Raw genomic sequence first — 15,534 nt, 5'->3', positions numbered from 1 at the left:
AAAATTCTTAGAGATGAGAATACCAGACCATATTACTTGTTCCCAGAGAAACTTGTATGCAGGTCAAGAAGCAACTATTAGAACTGGACATGTCTAGTTCAAAATTTGGAATGGAGTACGTCAAGGCTGTATATTGTTGCCCTGCTTATTTAACTTATATGCAGAGTATATCGTGCAAAATGGCGGGCTGGATGAAGCACAAGCTGGAATCAAGATTGCTGGGAGAAATATCAACAACTTCAGATATACAAATGATACCACTCTAATGGCAGAAAGTGAAGAGGAACTAAACAGCCTCCTGATGAAGGTGAAAGAGGAATGTTAAAAAAAAAAAAAAACTGGCTCAAAACTCAAAATTCAAAAAGCTAAGATCATGGCATTCATTCCCATCACTTCATGGCAAATAGATGGGGAAAAAGTGGAAACAGTGGTAAATTTTATCTTCTTGGGCTCCAAAATAACTGCAGACAGTGACTGCAGCCATGAAATTAAAAGACACTTGTTCCTTGGAAGGAAAAGTATGACAAACGTAGATAGCATATTTAAAAACAGAGACATCACTTTACTCACCAAGGTCCTTATAGTCAAAGCTATGGTTTTTCCAGTAGTCATGTATGGATGTGAGAGTTGGACCATAAAGAAGGCTGAGTGCCGAAGAATTGATGCTTTTGAATTGTGATGCTGGAAGACTCTTGGGAGTCCCTTGGACAGCAAGGAGATCCAACCAGTCAATCCTAAAGGAAATCAACCCTGAATATTCATTGGAAGGACTAAGGCTGAAGCTGAAACGCCAATACTTTGGCCACCTGATACGAAGAGCCAACTCATTGGAAAAGACCCTGATGCTGAAAAAGATTGAGGGAAGGAGGAGAAGGGAGTGACAGAGGATGATATGGTTGGATGGCATCATCCGCACAATGGACATGAGAATAAGCAAACTCCGGGAGATAGTAAAGGACAGGGAAGCCTGGCGAGCTGCAGTCCCTGAGGTCTCTAAGAGTCAGACACAACTTAAGACTGAACAGCAGTAACAGAGGCTTTACCACCAAGTCCTGTCTCCTATTAGAATCCAGCCACAGGAGCTTTTGAAAAAAAATACTGAATCCTACTTCCAAAGATACTGATTGCTCTGGTGAGGGGCAGGGAAGGTCAAATATATATATATATATATATATGTGTGTATATATATATAGCTCCTGTGATTCAAATATACAGCCAAATTTGAGAGTCACAGATATCTTTTACTTTGTGTAGAAGACAGTCAGTAAGAAACTTTTTATTCAGTCAGGCTTTTATACTAAGGTTTATATTTTCAGCAGTTTAAGTATTTTTACATTATCCCGGTATGAAATCTTTTATAAGAAAATGTCATGCCCTGTTTGGTAAATAAATCTAATTTTTTAAATATTTGGCTTTTCTCTAATAAGTGGGATTCTTATTGCTGTATCCATTCTTTCATTCCTCACAATTGTTTATTTTATAATTTACAGTAATTTAAGTTGTTAATCATCTGTATCCCCTTGCTAGAATAAGCTCTGTGAGGGCAGGGACATTTAGTTACTTTGTTCGTTTTTAATTATTTTGTTCATATTCCCAGCATCAAGAATACCTGGCACATAGTAGATACTCAATAAATATCTGTTAACGTTTTCTGACAGTTTGACACACACATCATGATTCGTATTCCCAAGAAACTTATGATCTATTTAAAAGTGCAGACATGGAACTTAATTGTAGTCCAGCGTTTCTATGGAGGACTGAACTGGAAACTTTCCATTTACAGTATTTTAAACAATGTTGAGGCCTAAAGAATAAAGGGCAAGTGTACGAAAAAGATTCTTTGCTATTATTTTCTCCAATCCTCCTGGGAAATGATATAGTATGGTAGAAAAAATAAGGAAACCATAGGCCCCCCATGGGCTTCCCTGGTGGCTCAGAGGGTAAAGCGTCCACCTGCAATGCGGGAGACACCCGGGTTCAATCCCTGAGTCAGGAAGATCCCCTGGAGAATGAAATAGCAACCCACTGTAGTACTCTTGCCTGGAAAACCCCATGGACAGAGGAACCTGGTAGGCTACAGTCCATGGGGTCGCAAAGAGTCGGACACAACTGAGCGACTTCACTTATTTACTTAGGCCCCCCCAAAATATAGATTTAGATCAGTTACTAATTGGCCTTGAGAAAGTCTGTTTAACCATTTGGGGGGTCAGTCTTCTAATCTGCAGAATCATGTTGTTGGGTGAGTTGACTCTTTTAAACTCTTACAATTTGGTATTTCTGTTAGTATGTTCTGTCATTAAGTGAGGCTATCATTAAATACTTGTTTTCTCCTTTCTGTAACTCTTGAATTTTTATCCAGTTTGGTTTGTACTTTTTTGTCATCTCCCATGTTGTTAAAGACACATACACTTTTAAAAATCCAGTTATCAAGGTCACTTTCGAAAATGCTACCTTTGGTGTTATTAACCACTTTGTCTAACCAGATGTCTTAGGCTACCCTACTGTGCATGCTCATCATGGTGTGTATAAATCACTGATGATCACGAGTGATTCTGTATCTAGAAGGAATTCAATATAAAGTATTTAAAGATTTTTCATAAGTGTTGTACTCAGTCTGGTATTAGAAGTTCAGACTCTAAATCCTAGGAAATTGCAGACTTACTCAGATGCTTTGGAAACCCAAAGCCAGGGAGAATACTTAGCGTCAAAGTCATTGAAAAGATGAGCTTCTCATATCGTATTTATTCTGCAAGTATTTATTGACAACCCACTACTCTGTGCAGAGCATTTTAATGGAGAATGAAAGGTGCTCAAGGAGTCTCAGGCCCAATCCCAGGCTCTAAGTGGCTCCTATTCTCTTGGGGACAGGCCAGGAGCCACAGAGAGTCAGGAACCTCACTTTGATTTCCTTCACCCTAGATGGCCCCACAGAGAGGACAGACTTGCTGCTGATTAGCTTCCAACCACCTTGAGACAATTTTCTCTCTTTTTAATGCTATTGCCAGAATATTGCAGTAATCAGATCATTTGACATCGTCTGCATCTTGGCGTCCCCAGTCTTAATATACCGTATAGATCCAGGTGTGAGACATCTGCAGCTGCACGGTTTGCACACATACCTCGTGGTGCTAAGTCTTTAGGAGCAAATAGTGCTGGCTTCTGTAATGGTGCCTTCTAAGCACTTCTTTGGGCACAAAATGTACCATCTTAGAATTTAGGAGTTGTAATGGAAAATTATTATAAGTGTTTCTTACAGTCAGTCTAAAATACATTGTTTTGGCCAGATAAAACTTTATGAGTCATTTAGAGTAGGACTCCTTTCTGAAGTCCTAGTGCTGCTATTCTGATTGATCGATGCTCATGTGGAATGTCTGTTAAATATTTTCAATATTACCTCCCTCCCCCTTCTACCAATATGTAAACCGTGAAACAATTAATGTCTCACTCACTGTAAGTTTACACCTCAGGACCTTTGTACCTACTCTGTTCTTTGCCTAAAATATTTCTTTCTCAGCTATTATGGCTTGCTCCTTCAAATGCTTTCCCTTTCTCTCTCTCTCACATGATAAGGTACATATATATGCATTTGTACTATCTATCTATTTCTATACTCCTTTCTCTGTCTATCTTTATACTCCAAATATTTTGTTTCCTTCTATGTATTTATATATAATAAATAATGTATATATTTTGTCTCCTTCTATGTATGCATGTACAATGTATCAGTTCAGTTCAGTTCAGTCGCTCAGTCGTGTCTGACTCTTTGCGACCCCATGAATTGCAGCACGCCAGGCCTCCCTGTCCATCACCAACTCCCGGATATATACATATAAATGAACCAAATATATTCTCTCCATATATATACGTACATATGTACTCTCTGTGTATATATGTATATATACTCTATGTTCTTTGCATGTAACATATATGTATATATAGGCTACCTAATCTTTGGAAAGTCTGCCATCCTCTCTCTACCAAACTAAAATGTAAGTTCCTAGAACAAAGATTATAGCCTGTAGGAGTCACTTAATATATGCATAAGTAATAAAAAATCTATTTGTAAACATGCATATACATATGGTATTTTTGCATGTGTCTGCATGAGTGTAGGGTGTGTCAAGTGTAGGTATCAAAGTTCAGCTTGGGGTAGATTTTAGGAGATCACTTCATGTAATGAACATGCAAGCATTCAGGGATTATGTCAAACCATGCCTGTTAATTCAGACATATCAGCCTTAAGAAGTAACAAGTAGGCAATATCCTTTATAAAATTGTAAGGATTTCTGAGCATTCATGTCTTTAATAATTTCAATGTCACATTTTAAATCTCTATGTTATGTCAGTCTATTGAGTAGAATGTTCTTCCCTGTCCCCTTCATTTGTTTATACCCTATCCCTGCCTCAAAGTCAACTTTAAGTGTTCCCTCTGTATTAATTTTCAACAAGCTAATACTTTGTTTCATTTATTTTGAACTCAATCTAGTGCATGAGGACAATAATAATGATAATATTAACAATAACAAACATAAGTCCTTACTACATACTAGGCACTATTCTATACGATATGCATGGATTAACAGAGCTGAATCTCAAAGTAACCTTACAGTGCAAGTTTATTATTAAAATGTGCTTTTCAGACATGAAATTCGAGATACAGAGAGGTTAAGTAACTTGCTGAAGGTCACATACCTCATAAGGATGAATTTAGGATCCCAACTCAGGCAGTCTCATGTCAAAATTTATATTTTTCCTCACTGCCCCTTTCATAAGAACAGGAAAATCTTATAAGGTTTTTATGCTTTTGATCTTGAAAAAATCTTAAGAAGTCTAGACGTGTTTAAGAAGTATGTGAAAGTGTATAGAGGAGAATCTTCAAGAATCATTTGGCATCTAGTCTATGTAATCAAATAGACGACAAAATGAAAGTGAACTTTATTATAATGATGGTGGTCAGAAAATTCTGAAAAAAGAAGGGAGTGATTGGCAATAAAAAGAGTAAAATGCCATAGGACTAATCAAAAAGAAATTCAGGGCATAAATAACCAATGAGCTGTTATCAACAAGGAAGCATAGACTGTAAAATGTCTAGGGACATTAATGTAAGATATTGAAAATAAGAATTCACATAGAATAAATTAAAAATATGTTATTAATAACTTTAAAAAGCTGCCAGAATTGCATGTGTTAGAAGTTATAAATCTGGGGCTTCCCAGGTGGTGCTAGTAATAAAGAATCCACCTGTCAATGCAGGAGACACAGGAGACCTGGGTTCCATCCCTGGGTTGGGAAGATCCCCTGGAGGAGGAAGTGGCAACCCACTCGAGTATTCTTGCCTATAAAATCCCATGGAAAGCAAAGCCTTGTGGGCTACAGTCCACAGGGTCACAAAGAGTCGAACACAACTGAAGCAACTTAGCAAGAAGTGATAAATCTAGCATTCATAGAATTGTAAAGTATAACTTGATTTATGCACTTCTCAATAGGCACAAAATAGCAACTTACCCCAAACTGCATAATTATCAGAATCACTTGGGATGGTTATCAAAACTCAGAATCCTGGATGGTTCCTCTAGGGAAATTGTTCTCAACTGGGGGAAGTTTTACCTCCCAGCACATATTTGGTAAAATCTGGTAACAGTTTTGGTTGTCATGATTGGAGAAGCATTACTGTCATCTAATAGGTAGTGGTCAGAGAAGCTGTGAAACAACCTACAACACACAGGGCAGCCCCCTAGAGCAAAGAATGGTCTGATCCAATAGTGCCGAAGCTGAGAAACTCTAATCTAGATACTCTGATTTGGTGGTATCTAATGGGGTCCAGAAATCTGTATCTCTATCCAGGGACCCAGCTTTTTTTATAAAGGCTTGAATATACCAGTATCAGTTGGAGTTGTTGAAAAACTTTTTATTAAAGAGGGACAGAAAGTGAAGAAGAACTAAAGAGCCTCTTGATGAAAGTGAAAGGAGAGTGAAAAAGTTGGCTTAAAACTCAACATTCAGAAAACTAAGATCATGGCATCCGGTCCCATCACTTCATGGCAAAAAGATGGGAAAACAGTGGAAACAGTGGCTGACTTTACTTTTTGGGCTCCAAAATCACTGCAGATGGTGACTGTAGCCATGAAATTAAAAGATGCTTACTTCTTGGAAGGAAATTATGACCAACTGAGACAGCATATTCAAAAGCAGAGACATTACTTTGCCAACAAAGGTCCATCTAGTCAAAGCTATGGTTTTGCCAGTAGTCATGTATGGATGTGAGAGTTGGGCTATAAGAAAGCTGAGCACCAAAGAATTGATGCTTTTGAACTGTGGTGTTGGAGAAAACTCTTGAGAATCCCTTGGACTGCAAGGAGATCCAACCAGTCCATCCTAAAGGAGATCAGTCCTGAGTGTTTATTGAAAGGACTGATGTTGAAGCTGAAACTCCAATACTTTGGCCACCTGATGTGAAGAGCTGACTTATTTGAAAAGACACTGATGCTAGGAAAGACTGAAGGCAGGAGGAGAAGGGGACGACAGAGGAATGAGATGGTTGGATGGCATCACCAACTCGATGGACATGAGTTTGGGTAAACTCCAGGAGTTGGTGATGGACAGGGAGGCCTGGCGTGCTGTGGTCCATGGGGTTGCAAAGAGTCAGACACGACTGAGCAACTGAACTGAACTTAACTGAAAGAGGGACCATTTATAATAGGCTTTGAGGTGGGAAACAGAGATATGAAAAAAATGAAGGGTAAAGGGGAGACCATTCTAACAGAAGAGCAAATCGCACCCAGTAGGACAAAAGATAGTCAGTAACATTGGCTGAGCAATAGATAGTAAGAAGCAATCACAGCGAAACCTCTTTCTGCATGGAAGGCCACTCTCTTCATGGGATGTAGCTGCATTTCTTCATCTTAGTTCTTAACTGTTGATAATTAACTGATATGTCTTTTCAACTCATTTTATATCCCCTAATGTGAGTGTAGATTAGATTAGCCCATGCCCATGTTCATTTTTGTTCTAATAATTTCTTCCATAAAATTCCAACATATAAAGAAGAGAAAGAGAACCAGCTTTTATTAGATATATCTGGTTTGATGTACACATCTGCTTCTCATTAGTCATGTGAGCGTTGGGCTACTAATAGGGTTAATATTGATTTAAATGAAATAATAAGCATAAAAAAATTAACTCAGCCCCAGGAACATGGAAAGCACTCAGTAAAGGTCAGCTGGTGTTTACTATTTTTAAAAATCAAAATAATATGTATATGTCATAATATTTTTGACACTATTTAAATGAACATTAAAAAGTGAAGTTGGGGTAGAAGATAAGGCTCTTATGGCAATCTTGGCAACTGATTATTTTGTACATTTTTTTGATTGATGAAGATTGAGAAAACCCTACTTCACAGAAAGGAATATTTGTAAAGGTTTTGTAAAGATGTAAAGATTGTAAAGTTGTGCTCACATGCACATCTGAAGATATTTTTAAATCTTAAGACCAACACCAAATGATTCAACTTGGCAGGTTAAGTCAGTGGTGGTCTTCACTGTGTTTATGATAAGATAAATAGCACAATTAAGTGTGCATATTGCTTTCTGAAAGTGAATTAGTTATATTTGCATATGAAATCAATTATGTAGAATATATCATACACTATGATATTTACAATCAATTCTTGCAGTAACTGTATGCATATCAAGGGTTCCGTGGAACACAGTTTGAAAAACCCTCTGGTTAAATATATATTCCCAGATGAGTATGTTATAAGGTATAGAATAAAGAAACTCACTGTCGTCCAGATAGATTATATTATCTGTTTTCTCCTGATTAGTGAGCCTGATGCTTCCTGCATGAATAGATAGTTGGACTGGCATGATTTTTCTCCTGCATCTTTTGAGATATGTGCAGATTAATTGTTTAATAATGCATTCCAGTATCTTTCCAAACACCAGAATTGGTGAGATTAAATTTCTACATTTTCAAGACCCATCTCAACACTTTCCTTTACAAAATATTGATCTACAAAAAATGCATGAGAAATAAATGGAAGCTAATTTCAAATAAAGATTTAGATAAGCATTATTAATAAGACAAATATTCTGGGAATGAAAAGAGGTGGGAATTACAGAGGATACAACAATGGCAAAACAAAAGGAGGATAAAAAGTCACATTATAGTCTTAGGACTGGTTAGAGATTTTTAGTTGTTGCTCATTTCATTTTTATTAAGCATCTACTATATGCCACATGTCAGTTGCAATCAGATAGACCTTTCAGGGCTTCTATTTTAAAAAGACCATGAAAAGTAGTTGTTAAAATATATATTGAGTTATAGAAGTAAGTTTCAATAAAAAAAAATGGGGAGGTGGATAGAATGTGTTTGGACTAGTTGGGAGGGTGACATTTGAGTATAATTAAGGGGATAAAGTCCATTCTGAAGGAGATCAGCCCTGGGATTTCTTTGGAAGGAATGATGCTAAAGCTGAAACTCCAGTACTTTGGTCACCTCACGCGAAGAGTTGACTCAGTGGAAAAGACTCTGATGCTGGGAGGGATTGGGGGCAGGAGGAGAAGGGGACGACAGAGGATGAGATGGCTGGATGGCATCACTGACTTGATGGACGTGAGTCTCAGTGAACTCAGGGAGTTGGTAATGGACAGGGAGGCCTGGCGTGCTGCGATTCATGGGGTCTCAAAGAGTCGGACATGACTGACTGAACTGAACTGAACTGAAGGGGATAAAGGGGGCCAATGCATGTGGCCATCTGGCAGAAGAGCCTTCTAGAAAGGGGAAATGGCAGGTGCAGAGCCTTTTGGCGAGGGAATGCCTGGCATTTTTGTGGTCTAAGCAAGGAATTCAGAGTGTTTGGAAAGGAGTCAGCCTGATAGATGAGGGGTATTGAGAGTGTCAGATGATGTAGATCTAATATAGGGTAACCAACCATGCATCTTAGTTAGCCTGCAATAGTCTGGTGATTGGTTGTTGATGGCACCCACTCACTCTCAAAAGTGTTCTGGCTTATATGATAAATTATATGGTGATTTTAGGCTAGTAAGGCACTCTCAAAACTTCAACTCTTTTTCTTAGAGTCGTGAGAAGCCTTGGAGGGCTTGGTCAAAACTGGGTCAAGAGAAGACTTAGGTTTTATTAGGATCACTGTCTTCTGGGTTGAGAATGAACTATTGGGATGGAGTGGCAGTGGCAAGGGTGAAAACAGGAACTAGCATGTGCAGGGTAGCCAGAACTGAGTTGTTTGACTTGAAGCCACACAGCTCACTAAGGGTACAATGGGACTAGGATCCATTCTTATGACTTCTAATCTGGTGTTCTTTTAAATCTGCCCAGTTTCTCTATTGGTTTAAATTTGAGGACAAATGGAATGCCTTAGCAGCTCTTTTTCAATCGATTAGACCTCCTGCTCAATGGCACCACCCAGCTACTTCTTCTTTATACTGTGAGAAATAGACGTGAAACACCCCCTCCCCACCCAATCTGTAATCAGCTCATTTTGAGTGCATCAAACAGGATTTTCTTAGGCCTTTCTCTTGAACTTCTGTATTTACACTTTTGGCTCATGTGACCTCTTCAGAATAATGAACTCCATATGCTCAGGGTATGCTTATTAACTTGTGAGTATGTGATATAAGCTAATGTTAGATAGAGCCTAAGTACAGATGTCAACCTACATTTTATGCCTGCTTAAATAGAAGTGTAAGTATTAGCAGGAATTAAATGGACTCCCACAGGTGTAAATATGTCTATGGAAGGAATCCTTCAGTTTTGCTTGTATTTATTTCAGCTTGATTCTTATTTTATTTTTATAGGAATTAACTTCAATTTTTGTTCATTGCTTTCTTTAGTTAGAGTGTCTAACTTGGAGGAAGAACACAAGCCTTGATTATACACTTACAGTTAACAGTTGAATATGTAGAATGCATGCAAGTGGTTGAGATGCATGTACACATAGATTCTGTTGTAACTATGTCCTTGAGATGAAAACTTCTATGGTTTGGGGGTGTGGTGTGTATAAACACATTTACAGACACACTATTTTAAGTAACCTGAAGGTCCATGGGGAGTTTCCCAGACAGTGAAATTAAAATTTGTGTTCTTTCTATTAGCTACTATTATCATTCAACCAGCAACTTTAGCATCTGACAGGGAAAACATATTGGCACCTAATGTATGCATTGTATCTCTCCTGGTAATAAAGTAGAGGAAGAAGCTAACTCTCAGGGCACAGGGCATTTGTAAGAAATGAACAGATTCAATGTTACTTTTTATAAGAAATATGTGATGTGATGTAAGATGGTCTTTACTGTCTATGTCTGATTATATTTCTGTTAGACATATACACTTGAGATTAAGGGTTTTGTTTTTTTTTTCTTCTTGCCTTCAAGTGACCATCCCATTTTCAAAATCCTTTATTCCATATGCTAAACCAAATCTAGTGGATTATTTTAGAGGCTCTTCCTATCCAACAGGGTAGCAGTTAGCAACCTATAAGAAATGCCATGTGGGGATTCTGCCCAATTTGGAGTGTGAGAAGGTGGGCAGACATGCTGTTAGTACCCATGCCTGGATGTAAAAGAAGCAATAAAAATCACCATGGAATGTAGAGCACTCGAGGAGAGAAAGAGAAAAAAGAGGGGAAAAAGAGTTGTTTGAAAGTGGGTTTTCCCTATGGCTGACTCATGTTAATGTTTGGTAGAAATCAACACAATACTGTAATGCAATTATCCTTATTAAAAAAAAATGAATGAAGCAAAAAAAAAAGTGGGATTTAACAACCTTTTTAGCAAAGACTCAGACCACTCAGAGCAGACATGTGCAATAAACAATTAGTGAAGTAATATCTGTCCAGTGTAAAGTGGTCTTTTAAAAAATTGAAAACTTCAAATTCTATTTCAGGGCTTTAATCTGAATTGTTATTTTTTATTTCATAAAAACTTTTTTCTTTATTTTGAATTCAGCTTCTTGCAAATCTTGAATCAAACTTTATACATCAAAACCGACTTTGTTACATTTAAATGTTTTGTCTTTTTGTGCGTGAAACAGAGGTACAGAACTTTATGTATGGTGATTCAGGAAGGGGACTCCTATGGTCAGTTGTATTGCTTATTTAAGCCCCTGAATCTATCATAAAATTCACTTTCTTATGTAATTATTTCAACTCCTGGTAGTGTCTAGTGGAACAAATAATCCAAAATAGTGGATAATCCAAAAATGTCATTTATATTTGGCTTCAGAACACATTACCAGATGTTACTCTAGCCGATTTCCCTTCTTAATTAGGCCTCACTTAAAGTAGGAGTTAATTTTGTCTTCATTAGCTGCTTCCAAATCAGCAGTATGGGGCAGGAAGGAAACCTAAATCTTGCTGGGAATTTGGGAGGAAGGTGGCCCAGTGCTGAGATTCGGCTGTAGATCGTGCTCAAAGAATGGAGTTCAAATATGGCTAATCAAGATGATGGGCATATACACCAGAGATGTTTATTGAGCAACTTCTTTAAGAATTCTAAGACTTCTATCAACTGTGTTTTTTTCTCATGAGTGCAGAAAATTCTGTAATAGAAATTTGCCAGATAATAACCCAAAATTTTATATAGTAAAAAAGTGGAGGTTCAGAGAGGTTAAGTGACCTTTCATACAGATTGATCTTGGGGTAAACAGTAGTGCCTAAGGAACCGAAACTGATTAGTGAATGATAAGAAGACACCACTGTTTCCTTCTTATTGATGATTTAAATAATAAGGAAGAGTGAATTCTCCTGGCCTAATTCACATTAAGAGTGTTAAGATAATGAAGCTGTGATTAAATGGCTATTAAACTATTTTTATCAAACAGAGATCAAGCAAGTGTGAGAATCTGGGGACGCAGAGTGTAATTGCAATTCTACAAGATGTGGAAAAAATTACTATCCTAAGCAGGGCATGGTCCTTCCAAAATAGCCTGCATTAAAAATATTCAGGATACCTCATGCAGTTTTCACTCTGTGTTTCTCCCTTCAGGTGTCAGGATCTCAGAGTCCCTCATCTCCTCCTTAATTTAGTGGATTTATTCACTCTGTGTGCAGTTGGGTGAGTTGAATGCATTGTCTGCCCCACCATGTATAACTGGTTGAAAGATCCTTTTGCCAACGGCTCACAAAAGAACAAGACCTAGATATTATATACTGGATCCCAGATTTCAATCTTGAGGTGACTTGGGACATGCAAGGGGGCAGAATCTACCTTTCTTCAACCGTACCTTTTGAATTATATCACACTTAGTGCAATTCATATAGGGGCCCGCAATCCCAAAGAGAAGAAATGAACTTTCTGGCTTAATTGACTGCTCTGAACAACCATTTATTAATGACACAGCATTGTTTCAGATTTGGGTGTGTGTGTGTGTGCACTTACTCATGTCTGACTCTTCATTGTGGCTTGATTGCCTCACACTTGCCTATTTCCCATTTTTATGTCTGCCTTTCTGCCCTGCACTGAGACTGAGCTGTTTGTGTAACTGTAGATCACCACCCAGTTGGTGATCTGCTCTCTCTTTTTCTCCTCTTTGCTTTTCTTGCCTTTAGTTATGTGGAACTAATCCATATATTTTTTTTTATAAAAACAGTGGAAGTGGAAGTGTTAGTCCCTCAGTTGTGTCCGACTCTTCATGAGCTCATGGACGGTAGCCCACCAGGCTCCTCTGTCCATGGGATTCTCCAGGCAAGAATACTGTAGTGGGTTGCTATTCCCTCTTCCAGGGGATATTCCCTATCCATAGATTGAATCATGCAGGCAGATTCTTTACCGCTGAGCCACTAGGCAGCTCTATACTGAAGCAATAATGGAAAGCAACATTAATTGTTTAACAGAGTTCTTTTTGTCACATGCATCGCCTTCTCTGGGTATTCAGTTGTTGAAACTCACGTCAAAGTAATTGAAATTGTCAGAATAAGGTATAATGTCCACTCAACTTTACATGTTCAAATAATCTGTTGAGCTTCAACACAAAAGTGTTATTAAATCTTCTTCCTAGTCTGCTCTGATGAAAGAAAACAGAATTTGAAATCACAGCATTCTTTTCTTTCTTAATTCAAGAACAACTCTATCAAAACAGTCTTAGAGCACCTCTCTGAGTAACACATATACACGGATGGTAAGAAAATGAAAATGTTTAATAATTATTTCTAATGGACATTGACTATAGTGATTACAGTCCCACTTTTCCATACTGATTTAAGACTAGCCTACTCACTTAGCATACCTCAGCACACACACGCACACACACACACACACACACACACACACAAATACACAATGCCAGTCTTCCATTCCACAAACTCTTCCCTCCCATTGTGGTTTCAGAAGAGAGGAAAATTTAAATAGCTGGTGGTTTAATCATGTCTTGTAAATTAATTATGACATTATCAAGCTCCAGTATTTCTGCCATTGAATTTGGTGTACATTCACCCAGGCTTATTAAAGAAATTGGAGAAAAGTAGTTAATTTAAGTGTTCTTTGTCATTTTGACTTGATTGGAATTATCATGGTTTGTTTACACGAGGGATAGAACTAAGATGCTATTGTATTATGTGATTGAAAGCAAATAGGGGCTTGTAGTATTGCTGGGAAGTCAAACACAAAATGTAAATCGGAGTAAACAAAACTACTCATTTATTGGTAAACATGCTTAACTATTTTTGCCTAAGGTCTTTTTGAACTTCAGTGAAATAAGCCTTTATGGAAGCTGGGTTATCTGGAAAAAATGTCCAATTTATTTATTTAAACTGTGTATGTGTGTGTGGTTGTGTGTATGTGCATGTGTGTGTGTGTGTAAGCATGTCTGGTATGTTTGAGACATTTCCAAAGACTATATTTATTAGATAATATGGAGATATTTATATTAATGTAAATCTCATGATTTTGAGATGATTTTAAGTAATATATTTCATTTAAATATAAGTTTTATTCAGAATAGTTCAATAACCTGAATTTGGTTTTTGGTACATGAGGGAATCTAAGTTAAAATTAAAAGGGAGAGATTGGCATCTTTGGATACCAGATAATGATCCCCACAGAAAATAGGGGCAGATTATTTCATGATCTTTATTAAGGTTGCATGGACAGAGGCCAGAAGAGTTGAGGGTGAGGGGGATGCTCAATAAAGTCTTTCTACTCAACTGAGCAATTTGGATTCTAAAGAATTGATCAATTTATGGAAGGAAGTGGTGCCTTTTTGAAGTTTACATGTCACGCCTTCTGGTTAGAATTTACCTCCTGCACTACAGTCTAAAGACTCAGAGAACTGTCACTCTACCCTGCGTGTCTCAAACCACTTAACTCACAACGTCAAGTCCAGGGGCATTAAGGAAATGGAAACAAGTGTTAAAAATGCCGAATAAACTCTACCATGAGCATATATTGCTCTTCTTAGCTTCTTGAATCCAAAAGAGAAAGAGGTTCATAGTTTTCCTCCTGGATGGAGACTCATCAGTAATGAGGGAAAACAATTTTTATATAAAATAGAATGTATACGTGAGAAAGGCCTGCCTAATTTCTCTAGTAATACAATTTGATTTTCTGATTAGCTGTCTTATTCTGTGATTCTTGTAATTTTGTCAGGTCAATTAACTGGAGTTCGGTGCTAGCGAGAAAGGAAGTATGGTCACTGCTGGCTTCATTAGATGTCAGCAGCTTAGGTGCATTTTGTAATAGAATCTGTGTGGGATAATTGAGCTGATATTGTTAATGTCATAGTGTATAGAACTTAAAAAATGACTTAAGAAGCAGGTCAGATTGGACAACATGAAGTGCTTAAAGAAGAAAAGGAAAATAATCTACACAATATATATTTTTTGCAAAAAAAACGCAGATCAGTGAATTACTCAGCAAGTAATCAGTGACTTACTGTATTGGATGCCCAGCATTGGCATTGGTCACCCAGGTACACAAGAATATAGTTCATTGCCCTATCGACAAGGTGTATAAGCTCCAGTTTGGAAGATCTTGAGGTGGTTTTTTTTTTGTTGTTGTTGTTGTTTTCTTTTTACAGAGTGCTGAAATAAACAAATATTATCTTTTATAACATGTTGTTTACAGGTTCTTTCCTTCCATTGATGGGTTCTCAAAGGGGCAGAGTTTTGTCTTATTTCTCTTTGTGTCTCCAACACCTAGCATGACCCTGACATATAGTAGGTGTTCAAAAATGTTTGTGCAATAAATAACTGAAAATCAGCTTTCCAAGGATGTGTTGGTGGGAATGAGTGTAGCAGGTGGGAAAATGAGTTCAATTTATATTTGCAAGAGCCCCTGTTGGAAGGAACATTGCCCTAGAAAGTACCCTTGGTCTTAAGAAATGAATGTGTTTGAGATATGCTACAAATAAGACCCTACTTAGTGACTGGCCAGGTAAAGAGGATTCAGGGTAGTTCCAGAGTTAAGGATCTGTAGAATTATTATACAAACCCAGAAAGTCAAGAGAAACAGCAAGTTTTTTTTTTTTTTTTCCCCCAAGAAAAATCCTTAGTTTGAATTTTGAGACAAGGAACCTCTT

At 37.6% G+C, this 15,534-nt stretch overlaps 1 protein-coding gene across 8 annotated transcripts in view; it reads left to right on the top strand.

Annotated features, from left to right (window-relative positions):
• The window catches only part of PPARGC1A (PPARG coactivator 1 alpha), a 714,869-nt gene that overhangs the window by 657,016 nt on the left and 42,319 nt on the right, over nucleotides 1-15,534 (top strand). The window contains exon 2 of one of the 8 annotated variants that reach the window (XM_070791237.1): nucleotides 12,006-12,074. The exons of the other annotated variants lie outside the window; for them this stretch is intronic. The gene's annotated coding sequence lies outside the window, so the exon portion shown is untranslated. The remainder of the gene's footprint in view (nucleotides 1-12,005; nucleotides 12,075-15,534) is intronic. 8 annotated transcript variants of the gene reach the window in all.

This window comes from Bos indicus, chromosome 6 (genome assembly GCF_029378745.1).
Source record: "Bos indicus isolate NIAB-ARS_2022 breed Sahiwal x Tharparkar chromosome 6, NIAB-ARS_B.indTharparkar_mat_pri_1.0, whole genome shotgun sequence".
In the NCBI taxonomy this organism is placed as follows: domain Eukaryota; kingdom Metazoa; phylum Chordata; class Mammalia; order Artiodactyla; family Bovidae; genus Bos; species Bos indicus.
The sequence above is the reverse complement of the archived record's forward strand: the minus strand, read 5'-3'. Positions and strand labels throughout refer to the sequence as shown.